Here is a 21,083-nt window from a genome sequence, read left to right on the forward strand (position 1 = left end):
GCTATACAGTACAGCACATGTATCCCTATAGGGGCCATACCTCCCTGCAGGCTATCCCTATAGGGGCCATACCTCTCTGCAGGCTATACAGTACAGCATGTGTATCTCTATAGGGGTCATACCTCTCTGCAGGATATACGGTACAGCACAAGCATCTCTATAGGGTTCATACCTCACTGCAGGCTATACAGTACAGTACATGTATCTCTGTAAGGACCATACCTCACTGCAGGCTGTACATCACATGTATCTCTATAGGGACCATACCTCACTGCAGGCTGTACAGCACAGCACAGCACATGTATCCCTATAGGAACCATACCTCACTGCAGGCTGTACAGTACAGCACATGTATCCCTATAGGGACCATACCTCCCTGCAGGCTATACAGTACAGCACATGTATCCCTATAGGGACCATACCTCCCTGCAGGCTATACAGTACAGCACATGTATCCCTATAGGGTCCATACTTCTCTGCAGGCTATCCCTATAGGGGCCATACCTCTCTGCAGGCTATATAGTACAGCATGTGTATCTCTATAGGGACCATACCTCTCTGCAGGCTATACAGTACAGAATATGTACCTCTATAGGGAACATACTTCGCTGCAGGCTACACAGTACAGCACATACATACATACAGCACAGGAACAGAGATTAGCAGGCTGCAGCTGTAGCAGAGCTGTCTGACCCACAGAGCTTGCACTCTATCCCCCCCCCCATGCAGACAGCTGCTGCGGACACACATGCGGCACAGGATCCTACCTGGCTGACGGGGGCTGCCTCATCCTCTCCCAGGGGCTGCAGGGAGGAACGTGGAAGAATTCTTCAGCCCTTCACACAAGCCGACAGGGACCCCCGAGAGACGGAGCGCCGTGACTGCAGAGCATTCTCGTCTTCGCCCGGGGTCACTGGCCAGCGCCTGCCATCAATGCAGCGCCACAGACAGACAGTCACTACTGAGGACGGGTGACACGGAATCAGTTGCTGTCACTTGTAACGCAGCGAACAACTAATGAGAAGGCATTTTCCATCTTTCCTTTAAGGAAGCCCTCGGAAGCAGCGCACGCTGTAGTGACAGCCGCCGCACAGCCAGCCGCGCCACCTTAAACCAGAGCGGCAGAAGCAGCAGAGGACTGCAGGTCTTTCCTCTCCTCCCCGTATCCTCTCATCTCTCAGACGGGGACCGAGAGGCTGCCAGAACAATGCACATTCTCGCATTTAAATCTGAATGGCGGGGAGGCAGCCAGAGGAGGCGAGGAGGTGACGGGCGCTGATTGGCTGCGGGCTGGCCGTGCAGTGACAGGGAGGAGAAGTCTTGGGGCTCCTGCACTGTGTGATGCTGGGGAACCATATACTGTATATATAGGACCACTAGTCTCCTGCACTGTGTGATGCTGGGGAACCATATACTGTATAGATAGGACCGCTAGTCTCCTGCACTGTGTGATGCTGGGGAACCATATACTGTATATATAGGACCGCTAGTCTCCTGCACTGTGTGATGCTGGGGAACCATATACTGTATATATAGGACCGCTAGTCTCCTGCACTGTGTGATGCTGGGGAACCATATACTGTATAGATAGGACCGCTAGTCTCCTGCACTGTGTGATGCTGGGGAACCATATACTGTATATATAGGACCGCTAGTCTCCTGCACTGTGTGATGCTGGGGAACCATATACTGTATATATAGGACCGCTAGTCTCCTGCACTGTGTGATGCTGGGGAACCATATACTGTATATATAGGACCGCTAGTCTCCTGCACTGTGTGATGCTGGGGAACCATATACTGTATATATAGGACCGCTAGTCTCCTGCACTGTGTGATGCTGGGGAACCATATACTTTATATATAGGTTCACTAGTCTCCTGCACTGTGTGATGCTGGGGAACCATATACTGTATATATAGGACCGCTAGTCTCCTGCACTGTGTGATGCTGGGGAACCATATACTGTATATATAGGACCACTAGTCTCCTGCACTGTGTGATGCTGGGGAACCATATACTGTATATATAGGTCCACTAGTCTCCTGCACTGTGTGATGCTGGGGAACCATATACTGTATATATAGGACCGCTAGTCTCCTGCACTGTGTGATGCTGGGGAACCATATACTGTATATATATATATATATATATATATATATATAGGACCACTATCTCCTGTACTGTGTGATGCTGGGGAACCATATACTGTATATATAGGACCGCTAGTCTCCTGCACTGTGTGATACTGGGGAACCATATACTGTATATATAGGACCGCTAGTCTCCTGCACTGTGTGATGCTGGGGAACCATATACTGTATATATAGGACTGCTAGTCTCCTGCACTGTGTGATGCTGGGGAACCATATACTGTATATATAGGACCGCTAGTCTCCTGCACTGTGTGATGCTGGGGAACCATATACTGTATATATAGGACCGCTAGTCTCCTGCACTGTGTGATGCTGGGGAACCATATACTGTATATATAGGACCGCTAGTCTCCTGCACTGTGTGATGCTGGGGAACCATATACTTTATATATAGGTCCACTAGTCTCCTGCACTGTGTGATGCTGGGGAACCATATACTGTATATATAGGACCGCTAGTCTCCTGCACTGTGTGATGCTGGGGAACCATATACTGTATATATAGGACCACTAGTCTCCTGCACTGTGTGATGCTGGGGAACCATATACTGTATATATAGGTCCACTAGTCTCCTGCACTGTGTGATGCTGGGGAACCATATACTGTATATATAGGACCGCTAGTCTCCTGCACTGTGTGATGCTGGGGAACCATATACTGTATATATATATATATATATATATATATAGGACCACTAGTCTCCTGTACTGTGTGATGCTGGGGAACCATATACTGTATATATAGGACCACTAGTCTCCTGCACTGTGTGATGCTGGGGAACCATATACTGTATATATAGGTCCACTAGTCTCCTGCACTGTGTGATGCTGGGGAACCATATACTGTATATATAGGACCGCTAGTCTCCTGCACTGTGTGATGCTGGGGAACCATATACTGTATATATATATATATAGGACCACTAGTCTCCTGTACTGTGTGATGCTGGGGAACCATATACTGTATATATAGGACCACTAGTCTCCTGCACTGTGTGATGCTGGGGAACCATATACTGTATATATAGGACCGCCAGTCTCCTGCACTGTGTGATGCTGGGGAACCATATACTGTATATATAGGTCCACTAGTCTCCTGCACTGTGTGATGCTGGGGAACCATATACTGTATATATAGGTCCACTAGTCTCCTGCACTGTGTGATGCTGGGGAACCATATACTGTGTATATAGGACCGCTAGTCTCCTGCACTGTGTGATGCTGGGGAACCATATACTGTGTATATAGGACCGCTAGTCTCCTGCACTGTGTGATGCTGGGGAACCATATACTGTATATATAGGTCCACTAGTCTCCTGCACTGTGTGATGCTGGGGAACCATATACTGTGTATATAGGACCGCTAGTCTCCTGCACTGTGTGATGCTGGGGAACCATATACTGTATATATAGGACCGCTAGTCTCCTGCACTGTGTGATGCTGGGGAACCATATACTGTATATATATATAGGACCACTAGTCTCCTGCACTGTGTGATGCTGGGGAACCATATACTGTGTATATAGGACCGCTAGTCTCCTGCACTGTGTGATGCTGGGGAACCATATACTGTATATATAGGACCGCTAGTCTCCTGCACTGTGTGATACTGGGGAACCATATACTGTATATATAGGACCGCTAGTCTCCTGCACTGTGTGATGCTGGGGAACCATATACTGTATATATAGGACCGCTAGTCTCCTGCACTGTGTGATGCTGGGGAACCATATACTGTATATATAGGACCGCTAGTCTCCTGCACTGTGTGATGCTGGGGAACCATATACTGTATATATAGGTCCACTAGTCTCCTGCACTGTGTGATGCTGGGGAACCATATACTGTATATATAGGTCCACTAGTCTCCTGCACTGTGTGATGCTGGGGAACCATATACTGTATATATAGGTCCACTAGTCTCCTGCACTGTGTGATGCTGGGGAACCATATACTGTGTATATAGGACCACTAGTCTCCTGCACTGTGTGATGCTGGGGAACCATATACTGTATATATAGGTCCACTAGTCTCCTGCACTGTGTGATGCTGGGGAACCATATACTGTGTATATAGGACCGCTAGTCTCCTGCACTGTGTGATGCTGGGGAACCATATACTGTGTATATAGGACCGCTAGTCTCCTGCACTGTGTGATGCTGGGGAACCATATACTGTATAGATAGGACCACTGGTCTCCTGCACTGTGTGATGCTGGGGAACCATATCTATATATATAAAATCGGATGTATGTATGTATGTGTGTGTGTATGTGTGTGTGTATGTGTGTGTGTATGTGCCGCGATCACTCGAAAACGGCTTGACCGATTTGAACGAAACTTGGTACACAGATCCCTTACTACCTGGGATGATATGTTCTGGGGGTCTCGCGGCCCCCCTGCACATGTGGGCGGAGCTACAAACAGCCAATCAGATTCCACCCATTCAAGTCAATGGAAAAAATGTAAAAGGCTGCCATTCTCACAGTAATCAAGCCAAAGTCCCCACACTTGGCACAGTTGGTCACTTGGTGACCGAGGTTACAAATCCAGGAAAAGTGGGCGGAGCATAAAACAGCCAATCAAATTTCAGCCGTTCATTTTAAATGGGAAAATGTAAACTGCAGCCATTCTTAGACTGTTAATCGCAGGGTTCTCAAACTTGCCACACTTGGTCACTGGGTGAATGCGATTAAGATTCAAGAAAATGGGTGGAGCCTACAACAGCCAATCAAAATTCACCTATTGATTTTCAAGGGGAATATTTACACTGCTGCTATTCTTACACTGTTAATGGCAGAGGCTTCAAACTTCCTACAGTCGGTCATTGGGTAACTGGGGTCAAAATTCACTAAAGGGGCGGGGCCACATACAGCCAATAAGATTTCCTTAGTGGATAAACTGCTTCCATTCACACATTTTTGATGCCAGGAACCTGAAAGCTCACAAACTTGGTCATTGAGTGACTGTGTGTCAAGGTTACAAAAAGTGAGTGGAGCCAAAACAACTTTTACTGGGAAAATATAAACTGCAACCATTCTTACACCGTTAATGGCAGGGTTCTTAAACTTTGCACAGTTGGTCATTGGGTGACAGATTAAGATTTTGGAAGGTGGGTGGAGCCTACAACAGCCAATAAAAATTCACCTTTTGATTTTCAAAGGGAATATTTCATCTGCTACCATTCTCTTATACTGGTAAAAGCAGATGCCTCAAACCTGGTACAGTTGGACACTGGGTGACTAGGGTCCAAATTCAGGAAGGGGGCGGAGCCACAAACAGCCAGATTTGTTTATTTTTCAATGGGAATATACAAAGTATTGATACCAAGGACCCCAAAGCTGATAAACTTGATAATTGAGTGACTGTATGTCAAGGTTAGAAAAAGTGGGCAGTGCCAACAACTTCATTTTTTACATTGCAGGGTTCCCAAACTTTACACAATTGGCCACTGGGTGACTGGGATGAATATTCAGAAATGTGGGTGGAGCCTACAACAGCCAATCAAAATGAACCTATTGATTTTCAAGGGGAATATTCACATTGCTACCATTCTTACACTGTTAGTGGCAGAGGCCTCAAACCTGATACAGTCAGTCATTGGGTGACTGGGGTCCAAATTCACTATAGGGGTGGAGCCACAAACAGCCAATCAGATTTGTTAGATTGATTTCAGCCATTCTGTTATTGGCAGGGTTCTCAAACGTGACACAGTTGGCCACTGGGTGACTGGGACTAATATTCAGAAAAGTGGGTGGAGCCTACAGCAGCCAATCAAAATTCACCTTTTGATTTCCAAGGGGAATATTTACATTGCTGACATTCATGCACTCTTAATGGCAGAGGCCTAACATCTGCTACAGTCAGTCACTGGGAGACTGGGGATTAAATTCTGAAAGGAGCGGGCCAAAAACAGCCAATCAGATTTGTTTAATTTCAATGGTGAAATGCAACTTATTGATGCCAAAGCTCATAAACTTGGTCATTAAGTGACTGTATGTCAAGATTAGAAATAGTGGGCAGAGCCAAAAACAACTAACTTTTTACATGGGGAAATGTAAACTGCAGCTTTTCTTACACTGTTAATGGCGGAAGCAGGAAATTTGGGCGCATGAGGCAGGTGGACAAAAAGGGCGCCGCCATTCACTCCCATAATAAATATCGTTTAAATCGGCGCCCAACAGGAAAAAAGGGCGCCGGAGAAAAATAACGTTTTAAAAGCGGCGCCCGGAGACTTTTAATGTTTTATAACTGTTTCTCATGATTACACATTATTTAATGATTTATAATTTTTAAAACATTATTTTTAAACGAAAAACAGTACAATATTTTTTAAAACATTACTTTTAAACGAAAAACCGTACAATTTTTTTTTTTTTATTTATTTATTTTTTTTTTGCATTTTTAAACGAAAAACCGCACCATATTTTTTTAAAACGTTATTAATGCTTATCACAGGGGGGTCTTAGGTTTAGGCACCAACAGGGGGGTCTTAGGGTTAGGCACCAACAGGGGGGTCTTAGGGTTAGGCACCAACAGGGGGGTCTTAGGGTTAGGCACCAACAGGGGGGTCTTAGGGTTAGGCACCAACAGGGGGGTCTTAGGGTTAGGCACCAACACGGGGGTCTTAGGGTTAGGCACCACCAGGGGGGTCTTAGGGTTAGGCACCACCAGGGGGGTCTTAGGGTTAGGCACCAACAGGGGGGTCTTAGGGTTAGGCACCAACAGGGGGGTTTTAGGGTTAGGCACCAACAGGGGGGTCTAGGGGTTAGGGATAGGTACAGGGAGGGTTCTGTGTGAGAGTAGGGTTAGGTATAGCTTTAGTAAAATTCTTATTAATGTTTTATAAAACGTTATTATAAATTTCAATTTTTAAACAGGGAAGATTAACGTTTTTAAAATTGCCGATTTTATACACATTATTTAATGATTTATAACTTTATAAAACATTATTTTTAAACGAAATATAACACAATTTTTTTTAAACGTTATTCATGATTATCTTTTAAAACCCTGCGCCCTTTTTTAACGTACGCGTTAATGGCAGGGTTCTCAAACTTCACACAGTTGGTCACTGGGTGACTAGAATTAATATTCGGAAAAGTAGGTGGAGCCTACAAGAGCCAATCAAAATTCACCTATTGATTTTCAAGGGGAATGTTGAAACTGCAGCCATTCTCACACTGTTAATAGCAGAGGCCTCAAACCTACTACAGTCGGTCGTTAAAGAGAACCTGAACTGAAAATAAAAAGTCAAAATAAACATGCACAGGTCATACTTACCTCCCGTGCAGTCTACTCCCCAATCTCTTTCTCCTCTCCCGTGTCCCATTTGTCCACTGTGATCAATGGAATTCTCCGTCCTCCATTTTAAAAATGGCCATTACCCCATAACAGCTTCCTGCTCATCACACTGTTAAACTGTAATATCGCTCACTTGAGCCATAGGGAAACATGGACATTACCTTGTACATTCAGTTGTAACTGACAGCTGCTGATATATAACTGACAGCAACTGGTATATTTCAGTTCTGACAAAATATTGTCAGAACTGGAAGTGATCACTGTAAGGAGAAAATGGTGAGCTTCTGAGAGGAACTGACAGTGAGGTAAGTATGTAATATTCATTTGCAGCGACGTCACGTGTTTATTTTAAATAATTTTACTCACTTCAGGTTCCCTTTAAGTGTTTGGGGTTCAAATTCAGTAAAGGGGCGGAGCCAAAAACAGCCAGATTTCTTTGCTGGATAAACTGCTTATATTAGCACAATTTTGATGCCAGGAACCCAAAAGCTCACAAACTTGGTCATTGAGTAGTGACTGTGTGTCAAGGTTACAAAAAGTGGGTGGAGTTAAAAACAGATTTTTCTGGGAAATTGTAAACTGCAGCCCGTCTTCACTGTTAATGGCAGGGTTCTCAAACTTAGCATAGCTGGTTACCGGGTGACTGGGATTAATATTCAGAAAAGTGGGTGGAGCCTAAAAATGCCAATCAAAAATCACATGTCACTTTTCAAGGAGAATATTAAAATTGCTGCCATTTTTGCACTGTTAATGGCACAAGCCTCAAATCTGGTACAGTTGGTCATTGGGTCACTGGGGTTCAAATTCAGAAAAGGGGACAGAGCCACAAACAGTGAATCAGATTTGTTTCATTTCATGGGAAAATACAAATTATTGATGCCAAGGACCCCAAAACTCACAAACTTGGGCATTGAGTAGTGACTTTGTGTCCAGGTTACAAAAAGTGGGCGGCGCCAAAAACAAATTTCACTGGAAAAGTGTAAACTGCAGCCCTTCTGTTTATTTCAGGGTTCCCAATCTTTGCCCAGATGGTCACTGAGTGACTGAGATTAATATTCAGGGAAGTGGGTGGAGCCTATAGTAGCCAATCAAAATTCACCTGTTGATTTTCAAGTGGAATATTTAAATTGCTGCCATTTTTACACTGTTAATAGCAGATGCCTCAAACCTGCTACAGTTGGTCATTGGTTGACTGGGGTTCAAATGCTGGAGAGGGGTGGAGCCACAAACAGCCTATCTGATTTGTTTAATTTCTATGGGAATATACAAATTATTGATGCCAAGGACCCCAAAGCTCACAAACTTGGTCATTGAGTGTTTGTGCGTTAGGGTTAGAAAGTGGGCGGAGCCAACACCAGTCAAATACATACCCGAGCAACGCCGGGTCATCAGTGGGTGAAGACAAATACCAATTTGACTGAGAAAATGTAAACTGCAGCCATTCTGTTAATGGCAGGGTTTTTAAACTTTGCACAGTTGGTCACTGGGTGACTGAAATTAATATTCAGAAAAGTGGGTGGAGCCTACAAAAGTGAATCAAACTTCACCTGTTGTTTTTCAAGGGGAATATTTAATTGCTACCATTCTTGAACTGTTAATGGCACAGGCCTCAAACCTGGTACAGTCAGGGCCGGATTTCAGGCAAGGCCACCTAGGCCATGGCCTAGGGCACCACAGGAGCAAGGGCACCAAAGCAGCAGGCTGAACTTATGCAACATTTGCAAACTTGCAAATGCTGCAATGCAGGGAGATCAGGCGAGTGCCTGACTGCGGTACTCTGCTGCCAACAGCCTGTTCAACGACCACCTTGCTCTCTGTGCACGTTTGCATTGTGGCCGGCGGCTATGGACTTGGGCAGCATTGGCAACAGAGGGGAAGAGGAAGCTTTGGCACTGGAGACGAATGGAGAAATGAGTGACACTGATGGCTGCTGCGGGGTGAAGGTGAGCTGGCTACCTATACTGAAAGGGGGGTGGGAAAAGGAGGGATTATGGGAGTCATCTGGCTACCTATACTAGAGGGAAAGGGGTCAACTGGCTACCTATACCGGTAGGGGGGGGGGTATCAGGTTACCTATACTAGAGGGAAGGGGGAGGGGTAATCTGGCTACCTATACTGAAGGGGGGCGGCTGGTGACAGCGGCCTTGGGCGGCAAAGAGTACAAATCCGGCCCTGGGTACAGTTGGTTATTGGGTGACTGGGGTTCAAATTCATAAAAGGGGGTGGAGCCACACACACCCAATCAGATTTGTTTCATTTCAATGCAGATTATTGATACCAAAGACCGCAAAGCTCACAAACTTGGTCAGTGAGTAATTGTGTGTTAGGGTTAGAAAAAGTATGCAGAGCCAACACTAGCCAAATACATTCCCGGGCAACGCCGGGCAATCAGCTAGTACTGTATATATAGGACCGCTAGTCTCCTGCACTGTGTGATGCTGGGGAACCATATACTGTATATATAGGACCACTAGTCTCCTGCACTGTGTGATGCTGGGGAACCATATACTGTATATATAGGACTGCTAGTCTCCTGCACTGTGTGATGCTGGGGAACCATATACTGTATATATAGGACCGCTAGTCTCCTGCACTGTGTGATGCTGGGGAACCATATACTGTATATATAGGACTGCTAGTCTCCTGCACTGTGTGATGCTGGGTAAACCATATACTGTATATATAGGACTGCTAGTCTCCTGCACTGTGTGATGCTGGGGAACCATATACTGTATATATAGGTCCACTAGTCTCCTGCACTGTGTGATGCTGGGGAACCATATACTGTGTATATAGGACCGCTAGTCTCCTGCACTGTGTGATGCTGGGGAACCATATACTGTGTATATAGGACCGCTAGTCTCCTGCACTGTGTGATGCTGGGGAACCATATACTGTATATATAGGACCGCTAGTCTCCTGCACTGTGTGATGCTGGGGAACCATATACTGTATATATAGGACTGCTAGTCTCCTGCACTGTGTGATGCTGGGGAACCATATACTGTATATATAGGACTGCTAGTCTCCTGCACTGTGTGATGCTGGGGAACCATATACTGTATATATAGGACCGCTAGTCTCCTGCACTGTGTGATGCTGGGAAACCATATACTGAATATATAGGACCGCTAGTCTCCTGCACTGTGTGATGCTGGGAAACCATATACTGTATATATAGGACCACTAGTCTCCTGTACTGTGTGATGCTGGGGAACCATATACTGTATATATAGGACCGCTAGTCTCCTGCACTGCGTGATGCTGGGGAACCATATACTGTATATATAGGACCGCTAGTCTCCTGCACTGTGTAATGCTGGGAAACCATCTATATATATATAGGACCACTAGTCTCCTGCACTGTGTGATGCTGGGAAACCATATACTGTATATATAGGACCACTAGTCTCCTGCACTGTGTGGTGCTGGGGAACTATATATATATATATACACTAGCTGATTGCCCGGCGTTGCCCGGGTATGTATTTGGCTGGTGTTGGCTCCGCCTACTTTTTCTAACCCTAACACACAATTACTCACTGACCAAGTTTGTGAGCTTTGCGGTCTTTGGTATCAATAATCTGCATTGAAATGAAACAAATCTGATTGGGTGTGTGTGGCTCCACCCCCTTTTCTGAATTTGAACCCCAGTCACCCAATAACCAACTGTACCAGGTTTGAGGCCTGAACCATTAACAGTTCAAGAATGGTAGCAATTAAATATTCCCCTTGAAAAACAACAGGTGAAGTTTGATTCACTTTTGTAGGCTCCACCCACTTTTCTGAATATTAATTTCAGTCACCCAGTGACCAACTGTGCAAAGTTTAAAAACCCTGCCATTAACAGAATGGCTGCAGTTTACATTTTCTCAGTGAAATTTGTATTTGTCTTCACCCACTGATGACCCGGCGTTGCCCGGGTATGTATTTGACTGGTGTTGGCTCCGCCCACTTTCTAACCCTAACGCACAAACACTCAATGACCAAGTTTGTGAGCTTTGGGGTCCTTGGCATCAATAATTTGTATATTCCCATAGAAATTAAACAAATCAGATAGGCTGTTTGTGGCTCCACCCCTCTCCAGCATTTGAACCCCAGTCAACCAATGACCAACTGTAGCAGGTTTGAGGCATCTGCTATTAACAGTGTAAAAATGGCAGCAATTTAAATATTCCACTTGAAAATCAACAGGGGAATTTTGATTGGCTACTATAGGCTCCACCCACTTCCCTGAATATTAATCTCAGTCACTCAGTGACCATCTGGGCAAAGATTGGGAACCCTGAAATAAACAGAAGGGCCGCAGTTTACACTTTTCCAGTGAAATTTGTTTTTGGCTCCGCCCACTTTTTGTAACCTGGACACAAAGTCACTACTCAATGCCCAAGTTTGTGAGTTTTGGGGTCCTTGGCATCAATAATTTGTATTTTCCCATGAAATGAAACAAATCTGATTCACTGTTTGTGGCTCTGTCCCCTTTTCTGAATTTGAACCCCAGTGACCCAATGACCAACTGTACCAGGTTTGAGGCTTGTGCCATTAACAGTGCAAAAATGGCAGCAATTTTAATATTCTCCTTGAAAAGTGACATGTGATTTTTGATTGGCATTTTTAGGCTCCACCCACTTTTCTGAATATTAATCCCAGTCACCCGGTAACCAGCTATGCTAAGTTTGAGAACCCTGCCATTAACAGTGAAGACGGGCTGCAGTTTACAATTTCCCAGAAAAATCTGTTTTTAACTCCACCCACTTTTTGTAACCTTGACACACAGTCACTACTCAATGACCAAGTTTGTGAGCTTTTGGGTTCCTGGCATCAAAATTGTGCTAATATAAGCAGTTTATCCAGCAAAGAAATCTGGCTGTTTTTGGCTCCGCCCCTTTACTGAATTTGAACCCCAAACACTTAAAGGGAACCTGAAGTGAGTAAAATTATTTCAAATAAACACATGACGTCGCTGCAAATGAATATTACATACTTACCTCACTGTCAGTTCCTCTCAGAAGCTCACCATTTTCTCCTTACAGTGATCACTTCCAGTTCTGACAATATTTTGTCAGAACTGAAATATACCAGTTGCTGTCAGTTATATATCAGCAGCTGTCAGTTACAACTGAATGTACAAGGTAATGTCCATGTTTCCCTATGGCTCAAGTGAGCGATATTACAGTTTAACAGTGTGATGAGCAGGAAGCTGTTATGGGGTAATGGCCATTTTTAAAAAGGAAGGACGGAGAATTCCATTGATCACAGTGGACAAATGGGACACGGGAGAGGAGAAAGAGATTGGGGAGTAGACTGCACGGGAGGTAAGTATGACCTGTGCATGTTTATTTTGACTTTTTATTTTCAGTTCAGGTTCTCTTTAACGACCGACTGTAGCAGGTTTGAGGCCTCTGCTATTAACAGTGTGAGAATGGCTGCAGTTTCAACATTCCCCTTGAAAATCAATAGGTGAATTTTGATTGGCTCTTGTAGGCTCCACCTACTTTTCCGAATATTAATTCTAGTCACCCAGTGACCAACTGTGTGACGTTTGAGAACCCTGCCATTAACAGTGTAAGAAAAGCTGCAGTTTACATTTCCCCATGTAAAAAGTTAGTTGTTTTTGGCTCTGCCCACTATTTCTAATCTTGACATACAGTCACTTAATGACCAAGTTTATGAGCTTTGGCATCAATAAGTTGCATTTCACCATTGAAATTAAACAAATCTGATTGGCTGTTTTTGGCCCGCTCCTTTCAGAATTTAATCCCCAGTCTCCCAGTGACTGACTGTAGCAGATGTTAGGCCTCTGCCATTAAGAGTGCATGAATGTCAGCAATGTAAATATTCCCCTTGAAAATCAAAAGGTGAATTTTGATTGGCTGCTGTAGGCTCCACCCACTTTTCTGAATATTAGTCCCAGTCACCCAGTGGCCAACTGTGTCACGTTTGAGAACCCTGCCAATAACAGAATGGCTGAAATCAATCTAACAAATCTGATTGGCTGTTTGTGGCTCCACCCCTATAGTGAATTTGGACCCCAGTCACCCAATGACTGACTGTATCAGGTTTGAGGCCTCTGCCACTAACAGTGTAAGAATGGTAGCAATGTGAATATTCCCCTTGAAAATCAATAGGTTCATTTTGATTGGCTGTTGTAGGCTCCACCCACATTTCTGAATATTCATCCCAGTCACCCAGTGGCCAATTGTGTAAAGTTTGGGAACCCTGCAATGTAAAAAATGAAGTTGTTGGCACTGCCCACTTTTTCTAACCTTGACATACAGTCACTCAATTATCAAGTTTATCAGCTTTGGGGTCCTTGGTATCAATACTTTGTATATTCCCATTGAAAAATAAACAAATCTGGCTGTTTGTGGCTCCGCCCCCTTCCTGAATTTGGACCCTAGTCACCCAGTGTCCAACTGTACCAGGTTTGAGGCATCTGCTTTTACCAGTATAAGAGAATGGTAGCAGATGAAACATTCCCTTTGAAAATCAGAAGGTGAATTTTTATTGGCTGTTGTTGGCTCCACCCACCTTCCAAAATCTTAATCTGTCACCCAATGACCAACTGTGCAAAGTTTGAGAACCCTGCCATTAACGGTGTAAGAATGGTTGCAGTTTATATTTTCCCAGTAAAAGTTGTTTTGGCTCCACCCACTTTTTGTAACCTTGACACACAGTCACTCAATGACCAACTTTGTGAGCTTTCAGGTTCCTGGCACCAAAAATGTGTGAATGGAAGCAGTTTATTCACTAAGGAAATCTGATTGGCTGTATGTGGCCCCGCCCCTTTAGTGAATTTGGACCCCAGTTACCCAATGACTGACTGTAGGAAGTTTGAAGCCTCTGCCATTAGCAGTGTAAGAATAGCAGCAGTTTAAATATTCCCCTTGAAAATCAATAGGTGAATTTTGATTGGCTGTTGTAGGCTCCACCCATTTTCTTGAATCTTAATCGCATTCACCCAGTGACCAACTGTGGCAAGTTTGAGAACCTTGCGATTAACAGTGTAAGAATGGCTGCAGTTTACATTTTACAATGTAAAATGAACGGCTGAAATTTGATTGGCTGTTTTATGCTCCGCCCACTTTTCCTGGATTTGTAACCTCGGTCACCAAGTGACCAACTGTGCCAAGTGTGGGGACTTTGGCTTGATTACTGTGAGAATGGCAGCCTTTTACATTTTTTCCATTGACTTGAATGGGTGGAATCTGATTGGCTGTTTGTAGCTCCGCCCACATGTGCAGGGGGGACGCGAGACCCCCAGAACATATCATCCCTGGTAGTAAGGGATCTGTGTACCAAGTTTCGTTCAAATCGGTCAAGCGGTATTCGCGTGATCGCGGCACACACACACAGGCACACAGGCACACACACACACACACACACACACACACACACACACACACACACACACACATCCGATTTTATATATATATATATACACAGTGGGATGCAAAAGTTTGGGCAACCTTGTTAATCGTCATAATTTTCCTGTATAAATAGTTGGTTGTCAGTTAAATATATCATACTAGTGACTTAGCCCGTTTAAAAATGGCCTAGGTCTGTCACTATACCGCCGCGCCCCTTCTGGTCCTGTCCTCCGGCTCTCCGCGTCAGCAGTGTCTCTGCGTCTTGTCCATGTACACAGGGCCGGATTTGTACTCTTTACCGCCCAAGGCCACTGTCACCAGCTGCCCCCCTTTGGTATAGGTATTGAAATGACCCCTCCCCCTTCCCTCCAGTATAGATAGCCTGATGACCCACAGGTATAGGTAGCCAGATTACCGCTCCCCCCTTTCCCACCAGTATAGGTAGCCTGATGACCCCCCCCCCCCCCCCCCTCCAGTATAGGTAGCCAGATGACTCCCTTAATCCCTCCTTATCCCACTCCCTTTCAGTATAGGTAGCCAGATTGCCTTCACACCGCCGCAGCCGTCAGTGTCAATCATTTCTCCACTCGACTCCTGTGCAGAAGCTTCTTCTTCCTTTACGTCTCCAATGCTGCCCAAGTCCATAGCTGCCGGGCGCAATGCAAACGTGCACAGAGAGCAAGGTGGCTGCTGCACAGGCGGCTAGCAGCAGAGTACCGCGGTCAAATGCTGCACCAGTTTAGCCTGCTGCTTTGGTGCCCTTGCTCCTGTGGTGCCCTAGGCCATGGCCTAAATCCAGCCCTGCATGTACATGCGCAGTGCTAAAAAGCACTGACACAGGGACAAAAACGGACACATAGGAGACACACACAGTGATATTTAAGAAGTGAAATGAAGTTTATTGAATTTACAGAAAGTGTGCAATAATTGTTTAAACAAAATTAGGCAAAAAAAATAAAATAACTTTTAGTAGATCCCCTTTGGCAGAAATTACAGCTTCTAAACGCTTCCTGTAGGTTCCAATGAGAGTCTGGATTTTGGTTGAAGATATTTTGGACCATTCCTCTTTACAAAACATCTGTAGTTCATTCAGGTTTGATGGCTTCCAAGCATGGACAGCTTTCTTTTAACTCACACCACAGATTTTCAATTATATTAAGGTCTGGGGACTGAGATGGCCATTCCAGAACGTTGTACTTGTTCCTCTGCATGAATGCCTTAGTGGATTTTGAGCAGTGTTTAGGGTCGTTGTCTTGTTGAAAGATCCAGCCCTGGGGCAGCTTCAGCTTTGTCACCGATTCCTGGACATTGCATAGCTCCCAACTGTCCCTCTTTCGGAGGGACAGTCCCTCTTTGGGAGCCCTGTCCCTCTTTCCTCCTCATTTGTCCCTCTTTCAGGACTTTGTCCCTCTTTCTATCTAAATATATATATTTCTCTACTAAAAAATGTGTGACTCTAAACTTTATTCCTATCCTTTAAATTGATATATTACTACTACTTTTAAAATGTTAATATGAAGGAAAATGAACCAGGATAGAAAGGACCAATGTGGTTTGAATTATAGAACAACATATTTTTCTTATGAAATCTTTATGCTACGCGTGACTAGGAGTGTGACGGGGCGTGGTCAGGGGTGTGCTGGGGGCGTGGCTTACGTGTCCCTCTTTCTCATCTCAAAAAGTTGTGAGGTATGACGTTGGTCTCCAGACTCTGCTGATACTGAGTGGAATCCATGCGTCCCTCATCTTTGACAAGATTCCCAGTCCCTGCACTGGCCACACAGCCCCACAGCATGATGGAAGCACCACCATATTTTACTGTAGGTATCAGGTGTTTTTCTTGGAATGCTGTGCTGTTTTTCCTTCATGCACAACGCCCTTGTTATACCCAAATAACTTAATTTTAGTTTTATCAGTCCACAGCACCTTATTCCAAAATGAAGCTGGCTTGTCCAAATGTGCTTTAGCATACCTTAAGCGGCTCTGTTTGTGGTGTGGGCGGAGAACAGGCTTCCTCTGCATACAGCATCTCCTTGTGTAAGGTGCGCCGAATGGTTGAACGATGCACAGTGACTCCATCTGCAGCAAGATGATGTTGTAGGTCTTTGGTGCTGGTCTATGGGTTAACTCTGACTGTTCTTACCATTCGTCACTTCTGTTTATCCGAGATTTTTCTTGGTCTGCCACTTCAAGCCTAAACTTGAACTGAGCCTGTTGTCTTTCATTTCCTCAGTATGTTTCTATTCTAACTGTAGAAACAGACAGTTGAAATCTCTGAGACAGCTTTCTGTATCCTTCCCATAAACCATGATGGTGAACAATCTTTGTCTTCAGGTCATTTGAGAGTTGTTTTGAGAGCCCCATGTTGCTACTCTTCAGAGAAATTTAAAAGAGGAGGTAAACCTACAATTGACTCCTTAAATACTCTTTCTCATAATTGGATTCACCTATGTATGTAGGTCAGGGGTCACTGAGCTTACCAAGCCAATTTGAGTTCCAATAATTAGTTCTAAAGGTTTTGGAATCAATAAAATGACAACAGTGCCAAATTTATGTTATATGCTGAACAGAGGTGCCAAAAGAATAAAAACAATATTTAAAATATTTAAAACTGTTTGGGAGGCAGTGGTGGACTTACCTCCCTCAGGCAGACACAAAAAACTGTGTAGTTAAACAACGGTAAAATTATTGGTACACTCCACGATTTTTATACAACGCGTTTCGCAGGTCTATACCCGCTTCATCAGGCAATGGAGGTAGGAGTACACAGCAGCAAGTCAGAATCACACCTGGCGCCAATTTACCGTTGTTTAACTACACAGTTTTTTGTGTCTGCCTGAGGGAGGTAAGTCCACTGCCTCCCAAGCAATTTTAAATATTTTAAATATTGTTTTTATTCTTTTGGCGCCTCTGTTCAGTATATATCCACCCTTGGTGGAGGGGGATACCCCTTTCTTCTCACATCTACAGAGAGCGACTTCTTAGTCCTGAGTGGGGACAGGCTAATCTCCTCACCTGCCTATACAGTGATTGCCTGGAGGTAACCCTGGTTTGTGAGTATATTACTTACTCTTTTTCATTATACCAATTGCCTCGACTTACTACACCATATTGGGCTCTCGGTTCTTTCTCTTTATATAGTGCCAAATTTATGTACCTGACAAATTTTATTTAAACAATTATTGCACACTTTCTGTAAATCCAATACACTTCATTTCACTTCTCAAATATCACTGTGTGTGTCTCCTATATGATATACTAGCTGATTGCCCGGCGTTGCCCGGGTATGTATTTGGCTGGTGTTGGCTCCGCCTAATTTTTCTAACCCTAACACACAATTACTCACTGACCAAGTTTGTGAGCTTTGCGGTCTTTGGTATCAATAATCTGCATTGAAATGAAACAAATCTGATTGGGTGTGAGTGGCTCCACCCCCTTTTCTGAATTTGAACCCCAGTCACCCAATAACCAACTGTACCAGGTTTGAGGCCTGTGCCATTAACAGTTCAAGAATGGTAGCAATTAAATATTCCCCTTGAAAAGCAACAGGTGAAGTTTGATTCACTTTTGTAGGCTCCACCCACTTTTCTGAATATTAATCCCAGTCACCCAGTGACCAACTGTGCAAAGTTTAAAGACCCTGCCATTAACAGAATGGCTGCAGTTTACATTTTCCCAGTGAAATTTGTATTTGTCTCCACCCATTGATGACCCGGCATTGCCCGTGTATGTATTTGACTGGTGTTGGCTCCGCCCACTTTCTAACCCTAACACACAAACACTCAATGACCAAGTTTGTGAGCTTTGGGGTCCTTGGCATCAATAATTTGTATATTCCCATAGAAATTAACCACCCTGGCGTTCTGATTAAATCGCCAGGGTGGCTGCGGGAGGGTTTTTTTTAAATAAATAAAAAAATATTTCATGCAGCCAACTGAAAGTTGGCTGCATGAAAGCCCACTAGAGGGCGCTCCGGAGGCGATCTTCCGATCGCCTCCGGCGCCCAGAATAAACAAGGAAGGCCGCAATGAGCGGCCTTCCTTGTTTTGCTTATATCGTCGCCATAGCGACGAGCGGAGTGACGTCATCGACGTCAGCCGACGTCGTGACGTCAGCCGCCTCCGATCCAGCCCTTAGCGCTGGCCGGAACTTTTTGTTCCGGCTGCGCAGGGCTCAGGCGGCTAGGGGGGCCCTCTTTCGCCGCTGCTCGCGGCGAATCGCCGCAGAGCGGCGGCGATCAGGCAGCACACGCGGCTGGCAAAGTGCCGGCTGCGTGTGCTGCACTTTATTTCATCAAAATCGGCCCAGCAGGGCCTGAGCGGCAGCCGCGGGCGGTGTTGGACGAGCTGAGCTCGTCCAGACCGCTCAGCTGGTTAAACAAATCAGATAGGCTGTTTGTGGCTTCACCCCTCTATAGCATTTGAACCCCAGTCACCCAATGACCAACTGTAGCAGGTTTGAGGCATCTGCTATTAACAGTGTAAAAATGGCAGCAATTTAAATATTCCACTTGAAAATCACCAGGTGAATTTTGATTGGCTATTATAGGCTCCACCCACTTCCCTAAATATTAATCTCAGTCACTCAGTGACCATCTGGGCAAACATTGGGAACCCTGAAATAAACAGTGTAAGAAGGGCTGCAGTTTACACTTTCCCAGTGAAATTTGTTTTTGGCTCCGCCCACTTTTTGTAACCTGGACACAAAGTCACTACTCAATGCCCAAGTTTGTGAGTTTTTGGGTCCTTGGCATCAATAATTTGTATTTTCCCACGAAATGAAACAAATCTGATTCACTGCAGTGGCGTAGCTAAGGAGCTGTGGGCCCCGATGCAAGTTTTGCATTGGGGCCCCCCCCAAGCATTCTATACATAATTGATGCGGCGCACTAAAAACTGCCAATGGCAACTACAGTGTCAGAGGTGCAAGAAGGGGATGGGGAACAGTTTATTAATGATTACCACTATTCAAAGTATACATAGAAGTGATTATTATGAGCACAGGACCAATAAAGAGCTAATACTGTGGTTGAGGGAGGGCCCCTCTGGCTCAAGGGCCCGATGCGGTTGCAAACTCTGCACTCCCTATTGCTATGCCCCTGAATACATACAGGGTGCATTTCTCTCTGTTTTCCTCCTGTGCAAGTGTCCAGGTCCACTTTACTATAAACTCTGAGTCCCCCCATCTCAGACATTACACACCTATCAAGACTCCGGAAACAAAGCACTCAGTTTTGCAAACCTGAATACACCTTGCATGGAAAACATGGATGCTTAAAGGCTCGTACACACGTTGGATTTTCGCAAACGAACTGTCGTTTGAACGTCCGGTCGTTTGGACATCAAGTCGGGCGTCTGTAGTCTGTCGTTCAGCTGATAAGACTGGATTTCAAAGATCTGCCAAGTGGATCACTCAAGTCCAGTCTTATCAGCTGAACGACAGACCATACACACGCCCGATTTGACGTCCAAATGACCGGATGTTCAAACGACGGGTCGTTTGCGAAAATCCAACGTGTGTATGTACCTTACCACCCACAAAAGAACATGTGCTCCACAGAGACAAAGCTCTACTAACCTACAATTACCTCTTAAAAAGGCAGGTTATTAAAACACATTATTAGTCTAATTAAATGAGATGAAACAAGAAACACAAGTGTTGTGCAGCTCCCCCAGCAGCCACATATTAGCCTTCATTAGCTTGGAACAAGTGTAATCACACTGCCTGGTTGCCAGGAGTTACTGTACTTCTCTGCCTGCTGGTAAGCTGAGTCTGGAGTACAGGTGTACACACCACGCGGACTCTACTGCCTTTTCTAACAACTTGAGAATCATACACCGAGCGGCGCAGCCAATGTTTATTACATCCAGCAATGTGTAATCACCATAGGCGTTGTTATCCTGTCACATAAGTTTAGAGATTATGTAGCAATGGGAGAAAAAAAATCACCAGTGACACATAGGAGCCATCAGCCATGTGCCGACATGTAGCAGTGCTGGTTACTTTTACCTTTCCTCACAGTCCCGATATTTGATAATGGACACCATCTTACAGAACAACTGTCATGGTGACCAGCGGCAACTCCAGCTTCAGATTTTTAGGGGGGGGCTCAAAAGGGGCTCAGTGGCTGGCAGGCGGGGCTCACAACGAAAAATGGGCATGACCATGTAACAGAATGTTGGCATGATCATAGGTGGGCAAAATATACATGACCTTAGTGGTGTAAAAGGTCTTCCCAGGAAGTTTGAGCTCTGC

The 21,083-nt window shown here is 44.8% G+C and overlaps 1 protein-coding gene across 7 annotated transcripts in view; it reads right to left on the bottom strand.

Annotated features, from left to right (window-relative positions):
• LOC137547348 (galactosylgalactosylxylosylprotein 3-beta-glucuronosyltransferase 1-like) overlaps nucleotides 1-21,083 on the bottom strand; it is a 359,516-nt gene that overhangs the window by 228,339 nt on the left and 110,094 nt on the right. For 2 of the 7 annotated variants that reach the window (XM_068270856.1, XM_068270852.1), the window contains exon 1: nucleotides 768-1,177. The exons of the other annotated variants lie outside the window; for them this stretch is intronic. The gene's annotated coding sequence lies outside the window, so the exon portion shown is untranslated. Of the gene's footprint in view, nucleotides 1-767; nucleotides 1,178-21,083 lie in introns of those variants that run through there. 7 annotated transcript variants of the gene reach the window in all.

Source organism: Hyperolius riggenbachi, chromosome 2, assembly GCF_040937935.1.
Source record: "Hyperolius riggenbachi isolate aHypRig1 chromosome 2, aHypRig1.pri, whole genome shotgun sequence".
Classification (NCBI taxonomy): domain Eukaryota; kingdom Metazoa; phylum Chordata; class Amphibia; order Anura; family Hyperoliidae; genus Hyperolius; species Hyperolius riggenbachi.